The sequence below is a fragment of the Clarias gariepinus genome, chromosome 2, assembly GCF_024256425.1.
Source record: "Clarias gariepinus isolate MV-2021 ecotype Netherlands chromosome 2, CGAR_prim_01v2, whole genome shotgun sequence".
NCBI lineage: Eukaryota > Metazoa > Chordata > Actinopteri > Siluriformes > Clariidae > Clarias > Clarias gariepinus.
In genome coordinates, this window is record NC_071101.1 from 9,672,541 (window position 1) to 9,684,703 (window position 12,163).

The 12,163-nt window shown below is 36.5% G+C and overlaps 1 long non-coding RNA gene across 1 annotated transcript; it reads right to left on the reverse strand.

Annotated features, from left to right (window-relative positions):
* Positions 1–2,119: 2,119 nt before the first annotated feature.
* LOC128512662 (uncharacterized) lies at positions 2,120–10,241 on the reverse strand. Its single transcript, XR_008356302.1, has 5 exons — positions 10,130–10,241; positions 7,013–7,048; positions 6,518–6,535; positions 4,072–4,089; positions 2,120–3,173 (listed from the first exon to the last, which is right to left on the reverse strand). It is a non-coding gene; the product is annotated as an uncharacterized LOC128512662 (long non-coding RNA).
* Between the last annotated feature and the right edge of the window lie 1,922 nt (positions 10,242–12,163).

Sequence of the window (12,163 nt, forward strand, 5' to 3'; positions counted from 1 at the left end):
TTATCTTGAAGGCCAAAGCATTCTCCCCATGCCAGCACGCCATTATGAGCTTCTAATGCTTTTTCCTTCTTCCGCATGCCTTGGTAAAAATGATCAAAATGAGTCTCTGACATGCAGCAGCTTCTTTTTACAGAAGTTGTCATGTTTAATACTCGCTACTCTACTGAGCACATTTATTATTATTATTATTTTTTTAACAACTGCAGTAGGGTGTCTTCAGATGTGCCAACTCCAGCCTGTGGTCTATTAGATGAATAAGACAGATAAAAGAGCAGCCCTTTTCCCTCTGAGGGATAAAACATTTTCTCACAAAATAATCTAACAATTACAGAGAAACTTCTCTTTTTCATCTGGTTTTTAAATTGTCGTTACATTACTTCACAAATCTTGAGTTGAGGGATGAGTTAATACAGAGTTTTCATCAAGAATAAATGAATAAAGTTTTATATTAAGGAAATGAACACTGCTGCAGGGTCAATAGAGTGACGTGTAAAGATCAATTATAAAAGCACTTTTCATTTCATAAATTAAAATATTTCTATAAGTTAAAGTTAGGAATGTCTGTCAGTGCAGAGGTTGAAAATAACCAACTACATTTACTTTGTTAATGTATTTTTACATACCTGTACTTTACTTAAGTAATTGAATTATTGAATAGTTTTTGTACTCTTACTCCACTGCATCCGACAGCAAACATCTGTACTTTCTACTTCACTACATTTGTGCATGATGTTGTGTTACATAACCACAGTAGTATGTAATATTTGTTGGAATAACGCTACCTAATGATCAGTGTTGGGTGTAATGCATTACTTGGTAAGGCATTAAGTAACTTGGATTACTTTGTTTGATGTAACAAGTAATCTAACGTGATGGGTTCTGCATTTAAGTACTCAGTTATTTAGGTATTTTTTCAAAAATGTTACCTGTTATTTAGACAATTTATGTAATCCATAAACCAGACAGCAGTCAGTCCCAACCCGTAAGTGTGAGTCTGTCTGTCTGTCCATCTATCGATCTATCTATCTATTTATCCATCTATGGGTATTAGTAGTTAACAGATTATGGGCCAAACTTCGCTAAGTGATGATGGTAGAATAATTATAAAGGTCTTGACTAAAACAACATGCATGAGGAATCACAAAGGAGTTTTCATTTTCTGCAGTGGAAAAGTACTCGAACTAGTTCTTTTAGAAAGTACCGCTGTAACGTAATTGATTACTTTTTAAAGACAGTAATTAGTTACTTTAAAGTGTAATCGTCCCCCAACACTGCTGATGACTAGAATATGTAATTACACACACACACACACACACACACATATATATATATATATATATATATATATATATATATATATATATATATATATATATAATGTATATATATTATATATATTACTCTGTGAAATATTCAGTCATGTTGAAGAGAGAGAGAGAGAGAGAGAGAGAGAGAGTGAGAGAGAGAGACCCTTTTAACGGGAATTAAAGGCTACTGTGAGCTAATAGAAGCTTAGTACTTTTGAAAATTTAAAGGTACTTTTTCACAAGTACAAATATAAATAGAACACTTTTACTTGTACTTGAGGACAATTTTACCCTGGATATCTCTACTTTTACTTAAGTACAAAATTTCTGTACCTTGTCCACCACTACTTTAGTAGCATTTTTTCTTCTGACTGTTGACCTACGCTATTGAGTAACATAGTTGATGCATATTATTAGTGCAATGACTCGCCTGGCCGACCAGTTCTCGTTTTCATTAAATAGTTTAATGGCCCAGTGGCCCAGTTTGGTAGTGGTTAGTACTGTCGGCTTGCACCTCCAGGATCCGGGTTCGATTCCTGCCTGGGGGTCTGTGTGCATGGAGTTTGCATGTTCTCCCTCTGCTTGGTGTGTTTCCTCCCACAGTCCAAAGACATGCAGATTAGGTTAATTAGCATTCCCAGTTTGCCTGTTGTGTGTGTGCCTTACAATGGATTGCCACCCCGTCCAGTGTGTACCCCACCTCTTGTCCAGGACACCTGGAGGAAACTCATCAAACATGCTGTGAGACAATGTACGCCAGACATGTATATTAAGTATTTAGACCTTTTAAATGAATTCAAAAATAGTTGTTGTTGTTGTTGTTAACTTTAATAAAGTTTATTCATTAGTTTGAAGCAATAAAGCATCAATATCAAAGGCAGACATGGCAGAAATGTCCAATTTGACAACATAAAGACAACTTTTGAAGCCAAGTGAAGCATAGGATGTACATGATGGTTGTGTGCCATGCTTTTTCTTTATGGATAAAATATGCAATTTTTAAGCAAATATACTGTATATATCACGGACAGACATGGTATGTACCTCTTTCTTTCTTTCTTTCTTTCTTATTGTACATCAGCAACATACTCATGTGTACTGTATATCAGTTTCAGTCTAAGTTAAAGCATGAAATGTTGTTGTATGATTCTGTTTTTCACAATCCCCCTTCTTTGCCTTTCATTTCTTGCCAGGTCCAAAAGGGTCGGAAGCAGCGCCACCCGCTTTTTCATCTCCAGGTGTCAAACCCTTGTCGATGTCATGGATGGCACATGTGGGTAACAAACAGGCTGAAAATCTTTTAACAACACCACCAACAACAATAAGATCATATTAATAATATAATCACGTAACATTTATATAAGCTTTGACATCCTGATAATATATAGCATTTTATGAACATAAAAAGGACACATTTTTATAAGAGAATACGTTTTTCCTCTAAATTCTGTTCATTTTAACGACGGCTGCAGAAAGCATTAGACTAGTATCAGGACAGAGAGTAGGATCAACACATAGAGTAAAGTGTAAATTTGAAAATGTTTGGAATAAATGATTTACGATAAGCCTGTTTTACGGATGTGACATTGACATGCTTGCATCAGTCCTCTACATAAACATTCCTAAATACAGAATTTTAACATTAAACGTTTGAAATAGTGATTATGTAAAACCTAACTATTAAATTATTAAATCTGCAATTATTGCTAACATTATTTCTGCTCCTGCAAGGTTAACGTTTACATGGAATTAGTGAACATTAACGACATCTATGGTCACATGATGATTCAACTGAGATTTTTTTACATAATAAAGAGAATTTAAAATGTGTGTGTTTTTGTAACTTACGGAAAACCACGGGAAACACTGTAAGAAAACATTATAAGTTAATACTTTAGCTGTGTTTTATACATAAAGTACACACTGTACACACACACAAGGGTCATTCAGGTCAAACCAGGACTCAGGTCTCCTTAGTGCATGTAGGTTACTGAGAGAGATCTCTGAGTGGCACAGAGGACTGCTGATCTGCAGTGAGTTAAAGGAAGGTTTTGACACATAATCGCATTCTCACCTGTGATCATCACTTCGCCGAAATCGAAACATGCATCAAAACAGTGGAAGTGAACAAACTCACCACCTCCCCGAGTGAAGTTATGGCCAGTATTAAAAAAAAAAATTCATAGTGATGATGATATGAAGCAGGCAGTCTGATCATGACTCTGGTTCTACCTTGATGGTGTCCAAACACTAGTGAAACACTGGGATAAGTGCATTAGTGTAGCAGGGGATTATATAGAGACATAAAGGCAATTTTTACTCTCATATCTTTGTTATCAAATGTCCCGGTTTGACTTGAACACCCTTATGTATACATCAATATAAAGTGCATGTTGATTTAGTCACTGTCACTGTTCATTGATATCCATGACGTCTGTACTTGACATTTTATTTTGCATTTATTAGCATTTTTTGACTAAATGCATATTTCTGTGGAAAAAAACTGACCTGGTCTGCGACCAAATCGGGTAACAAGCAGAACAAATTATGTTCATGAACTCAGGTTCCAGTGTAGTTTCGGTGTATCATTGTGGTTTGGTAACCTGTGAGTTATATCTACTGTACTTTTCCTTTCCGAGTCAAGGTTGACGTTTGCATGGAATTGTGCATTAGTGAACATTAGGAACGTCTATGGTTACATGATGATTAAACTGAGTTTTTTTTTATCATAAAGAGAATAAAATTGTATGTTTTTGTAACTTACAGAGGTGGAGAAGAATCACTGTAAGAAAAAATTATAAGTTAATACTTCATGTTTAGCATTGTTTTATACTTACACACACACACACACACACACACAAGGGTCATTCAGGTCAAACCAGGACCCGAGTGCACGTACAGTAGGTTACTGAGCGAGATCTCTACTTTTGACCGGCACAGAGACTGCTGATCACATTCTCACCTGTGATTATTATTTTCTCTAAATCGAAACATGCATCAAAACAGTGGAAGTGAACAAACTCACCACCTCCCCGAGTGAAGTTATGGCCAGTATAAAAAAAAAAAAATCATAATGATAATGACATGAACCAGACAGTCTGATCATGACTCTGGTTCTACCTTGATGGTGTCCAAGCACTAGTGAAACACTGGGATAAGTGCATTAGTGTAGCAGGAGGTTATATAGAGACATAAAGGGCGCTGTTACTCTTATATTACTTATAGCTGTTACTCTTATATCTGTGTTGTCTAATGTCCCGGTTTGACTTGAACACCCTTATGTATACATAAGCTTTGCATCAATGAGGACATGATTCACACACAATCAGAGGTCCAACAACATGAAATGACGACACGTCTTTTCTGTTAATTAAACATAAACTGTGGAATTGCATGTAGTCACGTTGGATAAAGTTCATATGCAGTTTGAATCTTTTATACAAAAAGAACCGAATACTCACTTGTCAGTCTGATTACAGGAAGGGCCAGGACACTCACTATGGTAAAAAACAAAAAAACAAAAAAAAAACTAATCATAAATTAGTCATGACATCATCATCATCCTCATCATCATCATCATTATCATATATATGGTTTGTGTTCCATACAGATTATTATATCATTAATATTCTACCTGCACCATAGTAGAAGCTTATGTGAGCATTAAAGTGTGAGAAAGTGGATCAAAAACCATGTGAGAGTCAATTCCAGCTTTTAACTAGTGTTCATTTTGTCAGCTATTTTCAATTTTAGTCTTAGTCTTAGTCCTTAGTTTTTATCCTATTTAGTCAAACTTATCCTATTTTTGTTTTAGTCAAGTTTAGGCAAAAAGTCCAGGTGTTTTAGTCTAGTTTGAGGCAATGAAAATGTAACATTTAAGCAATAAGATTATTATTAATTAACCCTACAGTCAATCTAGTCTAGCCTAAACATTTTTTTTTTTTTTTTTTTTTACAAAATAATTATCTTAACTGCGGCTTGTCCAAAACTCTTTAACTACAAAACAATAGGAGCAGTATGGACAATACAGAGTTTTGAAACTTAAAATTTTTTCAATATGCATTTACACACTTGGACTGTTGTAGGGATAGCGTCTGTGCTCCTATAGCTACGGTTCCGCTTAGCAGCTGCAAGTACAGTTCATCGTGTTTCATCGCGAGTTTTGGTGTAATGACTACGTTTCCAATCCATCCTTGCGGCAAGAAAAATTAAACATTTAATTCTTTTGGCGGTTCTCATGTAAGCTCGCGGACTTTGCAGAATCTTGCGAAATGTCAAGCAGTTACTTATGGTGGCTCGTGGTGCCTAACACCACATCTCACCGCTAGCCAAACCGCATAGGTGAGATAGGGGTAGAATGAATGAACACAGTATTACAGTGGATTGTGACAACAATTAAATATTGACAGAAAAAAAAACGTGTTTTATTTGTTAAAATTTTTTTAAACCACATTCTAGTCTCATCTTTTTTGGTCAACGATATTGCATGTTGATCACGTCGCTGTCACTGTTCATTGATATCCATGATGTCTTGTCATCGTCTCGTCTTAGTCATTGGAAAAAAATGTCATCAACGAAATTTTTTTCGTCATTATTTTGGTTGATGTAACTAACACTATTCGCAACACCCTTCAAAAAAGAGTAGAACAGTTCCCCCTTTTTCCCGGTTTCCCTTTAAATGAGGTCAGCTGACCCGGCTGCGTCACTAGGATTTCCCTCGCGATTTAAAGGCGCAGTCTCGTGAGAGTATAATGCGGAACCAAAACACCAAACCTGTGGGTTGTTATTTTATGCTTTACATTGTATATTCCTGTCAAAGGTAAATTAGACTCACTTTGTCAAACTTACGAACAAATCCGACTTACGAACTTTCTCCTGGAAGAGGACTTGCTTGTAAGTCAAGGACTTACTGTACGTGACATTTATTAGCATTTTTTGACTATATGCATATTTCTGTGGAAAAAACAGAACTGAACTCAAATCAGGTTACAAGCAGAACAAATTATATTTATGAACTCACGTTCCAATGTAGTTTTGATGTATCATTGTGGTTTGGTAAGAAACCTGTAAGTTATGTCTACTTTTCTTTTTCAAGGCAAGGTTAATGTTTGCATGGAATTAGCGAACATTAACAACGTCTATGGTCACATGATGATTAAACTGAGATCTTTTTTCATAATAAAGAGAATAAAATTGTTTTTGTAACTTACGGAGGTGGAAAAGAACCACTGAAAGAAAAAATTATGAGTTAATACTTCATATGTTTAGTAGTGTATATACACACACACACACACACACACACCAGTATTTAAGAGTTCATAGTAATGATGATATGAACCAGACAGTCTGATCATGACTCTGGTTCTACCTTGATGGTCTCCAAGCACTAGTGAAACACTGGGATAAGTGCATTAGTGTAGCAGGAGATTATATAGAGACATAAAGGGAGCTGTTACTCTTATATTACTTATAGCTGTTACTCTTATATCTGTGTTGTCTAATGTCCCGGTTTGACTTGAACACCCTTATGTATACATGAGCTTTGCATCAATGATGACATGATTCACACACAATCAGAGGTCCAACAACATGACGACACGTTTTTTTCTGTTAATTAAACATAAACTGTGGAATTGCATGTAGTCACGTTGGATAAAGTTTGTATACAATTTCAATCTTTTATACAAAAAGAACAGAATACTCACTTGACAGTCTGATTACAGGAAGGGCCAGGACACTCACTATGGTAAAAAACAAAAAACAAAAAAGTTATTACATCATCATCAAGCTTATGTGAGCATTAAAGTGTGATAAAGTGGATCAAAAACCATGTCAGAGTCAATTCCAGCTTTTGGTTCATAATGCCCTTTAAAAAGGAGTTCACTGATTTAGGGAATCAAAATGATTTAACTCGAAACATTAATTTAGTGTCTGTCTATTTCAGTTTCAGCCAGTCAGCCATAAATGGTATAAATTTCTCAATTCATGCTTAATATAGAAATTTTTCTTCCATCTGTCCATAGGTCCTGATTACTAATCATTTAGCAGTTCAAAAAGAAAAGGGAGCCACTTTCAGCAGCCGGTGCCAAGAGGAATCATAAATTAAGGTCAAGTGAGGTTTATTGTCTATTTACTGTATTTTATATTTTACTTCATTCACATACCTTTTCTAAATGTTTTGATTGTTTTTAAATATATAATTATCCTGTCGGATATTCGCGACCCTGCATAAAGGACTAAGCGGTAATGACGATGAGTGAGAGTGAGTGAGTGTTGGAAATTGGTAATATTGGTAATATTTTTGAGAAGCTGGAACGGATTATCTGCATTTACACTCTTTCTTATGGCAAAATGTGTTCCGCAATACAAAATTTGACTTGAAGAACTCATCTGCTGAGGTACCGCTGTATTTACACGTTCAATCAACCTTTGAGTATTTCATTGCTTTTGAATGATGTTAAATCACCAACAAGCTTTTATAAGGTTTATATCAGTTCAATGAACAAGATGGAGTTCACACTTCGAAAAAAAAAAGAAAAGAGAAAAAAAAATAACACAAAAGTTGATGCCAAGCGTTTTATTTTTCTCCTAATAAATCAGGTCTCAGGTCAAGTTTGGGAGAAAAAACAAACATGAAAGTTAATGCGCTGGAAAAAAAAAATTAATTAGTCATGTCAGGGAGAGAATAATTCATATAGCGTTCTATGACAGATATTTCATTGCCAACATTCCAGCATAACAACGTGTCTATTTTTGGGGCTATTCACAGTCGAGCCACACAAGTAGTTCAAAATCTATTCCTCAAAAATAAAAAATCTAAAATAATCAGTCTGAGGCAAAGTTAATTACAGTAGTTAATTAGTTAGTTAGCTGATACTACTAAATCCTTTTTGTTTGTTATCTTTAATGGAATACAAAGGACTACGTTTATTAATACAAATGCAAAAAAAATCAATAAATAATAATAATTTGATCATCAACATAAACATAAGCATTTTTATACAGTATTTCTACAATGCATGACTGTCCCTTACATTTTAACAAACTGGAACATCGCAATTTATCAATGCCGCAGAGCTCTTTTACTTTCTACAGTAAGGTGCTTTATTGGATGGAGTTTGGTCCTGTATATGGGAACGGCTAATAAGTGTGTGTGTGTGTGTGTGTGTGTGTGTGCTGGTGTTATAGGGAAAAAAACACAATTATTATCACCGGTGTGATGAAGCAGAGTCAATGCTACAACCTGAATTTAATTATCTTCCTAAACTGGTACATTTAGTGCCAAGTGTGCCAACAGTAGCAGTTTTTTTTTAATAACGGCGGCACATTGGCTTAGTGGTTAGTACTGTCGCCTTGCACCTCAACGTTCTAGGTTCGATTCCACCTCAGGGTCTGTGTGCATGGAGTTTGCATGTTCTCCCCGTGCTTGGTGGGTTTCCTCCAGGTACTCCTCCCACAGTCCAAAAATATGCAGATTAGGCTAATTGGTTTTCCCAAAATGCCCGCAGCATGTGAATGTTGACCAGAGGTTCTACTGCAGTTGTAAAAATGGGAATAAATACAAGAGTCAGGACTGGCCTCCACAATCCCTGGTTGGACTAAAGAGATTCCTAGATAGATGGATGGATGGATGATTTGTTAAAAAAAAGTATAATTCTTTAAAAAATCATTTTTATCTTTTTTTTATCAACATTCACCTGTTTAATGTCTTAGCCACAGTTTTTTTTTTGTATTTCTTTTGTTAAAAGCGTTATACAAATAAAATGTAATTTAATTGAATTAAATTATTAAAACCCTTAAAACTCCTACTTTACCTAAAACCTATTTTACCAATACCGGAATATAGAAAGGATGTTGCAAAAGAAAAACAAAAAAAAACAACAACAACAACAATAAAAACAACCAAAAACAACCATAAAAACACGTGATCGTGTGTATCTTTGCATATGTGATCCATTTTTACATTTTTGCTTCGTCGTGTTTGTAAAGTTGGTTAAAATGAACTAAAATTCTGTTCATCATCTTGCCTATTTTGTGCTGAGAAAAAAAAACATAACTCATTCTATAATGCACAATTCTGAGCCCTATATATGTTTATATATTAAAAAACAATCAAAGAGCAAAACAAATTATGGCTTAAATGCTCTGAGTTTTAAGGACTGGGTGGAAACGTCCGCGGTTATCACACGCATCTTTAAGCAGTAACATATAGGAACATCCTCAGCAGCAGTGAGCTGTCTCTATGTGATGAGAACTGCAACCAGGACTAATATTAAGATTAATATTATACATTTCTGTTTTAGTTTCATAATATCAAAGTTTAATCTGTTTGACTAAATTGTTAGACTAAAATTCTGAGAATGGCCTGTTACTATAGAAGCGGTGACTTATTCAATCAAATGCATTAATTTAAACCTGGAATTTGTATCTATACTACAATCAGAAAGATGAAAGAACTTTCAATTTGTATTTAGTTTTTTTCTTAGATCTTTGTAAATTTAAAACAAACAAAGAACAAAAACATTTAAACTTGGCTTGGATTTGCGAGGTTCTGAGCCACAGAACTCTAATTACTTTGAAGAAATATAGATATGGGTGAAGTGGTTCATGTGGATCATCATCATTACTAAAAGAAATATCTTTACAAATAATAAATAAAAAGGCCAAGTGTGACTAGTTTTGATTAATTATTTTACCAAAAAAACAAAAGTTAAGAAAATTTGGTGATTCAAATGCAGCACGTCTTCACTATATACCGTATAATATGTACTCTAGTATGTATTATTAAACAACCGTATAGTACTGTATGTAATATATCTTACCTTGTGCTGTTGCTTGTATTGGTATAATTGACTGGAGACCCAAAGACAGAGCTGAGGAGAAGCACGCTGAAGGACCAGGAGGAAAGCATGTTGACTCGCCTGTCAAGTGGACGCTTATGGAAAACATATGACTCAAGTGCGTGGGTGTATTTATACTCCTAAATTACACCTGTATCACACCTGTTTGTCATTCAGTGGAATCTGCGCGGACGGTTCTCATGGGCTAATGTTTAGACAAGACAAGGACATGGACACATCATTCAAAAAAGAAAGACAAGGGAAAAAAGATTGATGGACCTCGCAGACACAGTGACCCACTGCTCAGATAAACGTGAGAAAGGGTTCAAGCCCATGACCTGAACGTTTAGGTGATTTAAGATCTCACGTTTCAGATATTCTGTTACTGATAAGGAACATTGAATAGATTAGAAATTCCTACCACTAGGGACAATCATCCCTAGTTTAAGTACAGCGCATCAACATGATCCACTTGCTCACAAAATACACTGAACAGACGGCAGTATGTGCACCCTCGACCATCACACATGTATGTCATTCTTTTCCGCCCACAACTCCTCCCACAAAATTTGAAGTGCACACAATTATGTTGGAGATCTTTATGTACTGTAGGATTCCAGTTCCCCTTAACTGGAACTAATGCCCCTTTTTCATCAAGACAGTTCCAGACCTAGTTCAACCAATTCAATGAAGGCACCAACACTTTGCTGGGCTACAACAGTGAACCGTTTATGTCAGGGGCTAGTGGCGGGATTATCACGACCAACTAGAAGTTTGTGACCGCCATCTTTGAAAAAAAAATATGCAATGGGCAGCTCAAATGCTTTGTAGTATTGATAAAGCCGGGAGAACTGCCTGCAAAGCCATGTTGAAGTCCACCATCGTTGTTGTTGTTTTTGTGCTTGCTGCTAGCATTGCTGGGAAAGAAGAGACTTGCACAGAGGTATACAGTTATATGCTGTCACTATCTATGCCACAGAAAAACAAAGCCAGAGACTTGCTATTGAACTGGTTCTGAACCGGCACCAGACATGAGCTGTCACAGAGACCAAAACCCTTTCCAGCATGACAATGATTGTGTGCCCAAAGCGAGCTCCATGAAGACATGGTGTGTTTAGGTTGGAGTAGAAGAACTCAAGTGTCCTCCACAGAACCATGACTGAACTCCAGCCCACTGAACCATCCCCTTTGAAAAGATTTGGAAACCCTCAGATATCCCGACATTAGCACCTGAGCTTGCTAATGCTCCCACGTCCATGCTTTAAAATGTGGTGTTCATAGTTCACGGAAAAGTGAAACGTATTGCCGAAGATGTTAATACCAATTCCCGTTGTTTTGGAATGGGATGTTTAGTAGTCAGGTGTCCACACTGTACATTTGACTTATGATTAGGTTTAAGCCATGCAGTATTTATAGCACAGACTCATACTAAAGAGCTCAGGTCAGCGCGTCAGATTATTCGTCTGTCTGTAACATCAAGTAGAAATGTCTGACGTGAGCCACCCAAAGACTTAACATTGAGACCAACATTGCCCGAGTCCCATGAGTGAGGTGTCAAACCGTGCGCCTTATTCGGGGATCGGGTGCTGTGACTCTTCTACGGGGTGGGTGGTTAATTGCCCCCGCAGGGGGCAATTAACCACCCACAGGCTTAACATTGAGACAAACATTAACCGAATCCCATGAGTGAGGTGTCAAACCGTGCGCCCTATTCGGGAATGGGTTGCCGTGACTCTTCTAAGGGGTGGGTGGTTAATTGCCCCCGCAGGGGGCAATTAACCACCCACAGACTTAACATTGAGACCAACTTTGACCGAATCCCATGAGTTAGGTGTCAAACCGTGCGCCCTATTCGGGAATGGGTTGCCGTGACTCTTCTAATGGGCCATAGAACACGATCACTGAGTGATGACCCATTTAAACTTTCTTAAACATTCGACCTCAGTTTCATCACTCGTTCCTGGGATCTCATGTACTCCTGTTGTAGCTGCACATTTCCCGTAAATGCCCCTGGTT